Below are 1,284 nucleotides of genomic sequence, written 5' to 3'. Positions count from 1 at the left end.
CATTGCAGGCGGATTCTTTACCATCTGAGCCACTAGGAAAGCCCCTTTTAGAGAGTATACAAAGACTCAAATATAAAGAGAACCTAGAATAAGATATCGTCACCATCAGTGATCCTGAACATAAAAGAAGGATGCAGAGTATCTTGGGGGAGAAGCGCTGACTAGTTCATGTATGTGATGCTTCATGGTAAAGGAACTTTTTACTTGTCTCCTCCTAAGATGGGGAGTAGAGTGATCCCTAGATACAATTGCTCTTTGAAACAAAGGATGGGTGGATGTGTCACCAGCAGAAAATGGAGAAAAAAATGGAGGGTATCTTCAAATTTTTACCCAATGTATCTAGAGTAGGAAAAGTATTGAATTTTGTCCAAAAAACAGCTTCTGATGTTTCTAAAGTTCTAAATCTTCTCCTTATGACCTTTTTAAAGGTACCTGTTAGTTCATTTGATACCTAGCTAAGAAAAATGATTCTTCTCTGATCCTTAGACAGAGTTTCTCCTAAAATATTCTGATGTCATCTGTAAGAAGTCTGTGAATGACTAAAGAATTCTTATAGGTAAGAAATATGAAAGAGAGAAAGCAAGTTGAGGCATGCATGAATACATGTTCATTGCTGAATTCCCAATATCTGGTTCAGTGCCTGGTATGTAGTAGGTGCTTAATAAATATTTGCTAAACGGATGAATGAATAAGTTTGATGTTGAAACATGGACTGGCAGTCTAATTACTAGTTTTTCTTTCTTTCTTTGCATTTGGTAATCCAACAAAAAATATTTACATGTGTGGTGGTTTGAAAAGTTTTTTTCTAAGAATCGTAAGAAAAAGTCCACTTTGCTTATTAAATGAAAAAGTTCTGAGAAGTAGCCTTTCGGAGGACCTTACATTAAAATTTTTGCACCCCCTAATGGTTATCCCTGGGATTACACTTCAGAATTAGAAAGTAACCTAATTGGAAGTCTTCCCTGGTGGCTCAGATGGTAAAGCATCTGCCTGCAATGCAGGAGACCCGGGTTCGATCCCTGGGTTGGGAAGATCTCCTGGAGAAGGAAACGGCAACCCACTCCAGTATTCTTGCCTGGAGAATCCCACGGACGGAGGAGCCTGGTAAGCTACAGTCCATGGGGTCGCAAAGAGTCGAACACGACTGAGCGACTTCACTTTCACTTTCAATTGGAAGTAGGACCATATCTATTTCCATTCAAGTGAGAGTTAAGGAATAAAAAGGTCTTCAGTTCAGAAGAACAAAGACAACAGGAGTTAGGTCACATAAAACCAGAGATTACA

At 38.9% G+C, this 1,284-nt stretch overlaps 1 non-coding gene across 1 annotated transcript; it reads left to right on the top strand.

The window, feature by feature from the left end:
* The first annotated feature begins 959 nt into the window (after positions 1-959).
* TRNAC-GCA (transfer RNA cysteine (anticodon GCA)) lies at positions 960-1,031 on the top strand. Its single transcript has one exon. It is a non-coding gene; the product is annotated as a tRNA-Cys (tRNA).
* The last annotated feature ends 253 nt before the right edge of the window (positions 1,032-1,284 follow it).

The sequence above is a fragment of the Bos indicus genome, chromosome 22, assembly GCF_029378745.1.
Source record: "Bos indicus isolate NIAB-ARS_2022 breed Sahiwal x Tharparkar chromosome 22, NIAB-ARS_B.indTharparkar_mat_pri_1.0, whole genome shotgun sequence".
In the NCBI taxonomy this organism is placed as follows: domain Eukaryota; kingdom Metazoa; phylum Chordata; class Mammalia; order Artiodactyla; family Bovidae; genus Bos; species Bos indicus.
This window is presented reverse-complemented; position numbering and strand designations above follow the sequence as displayed.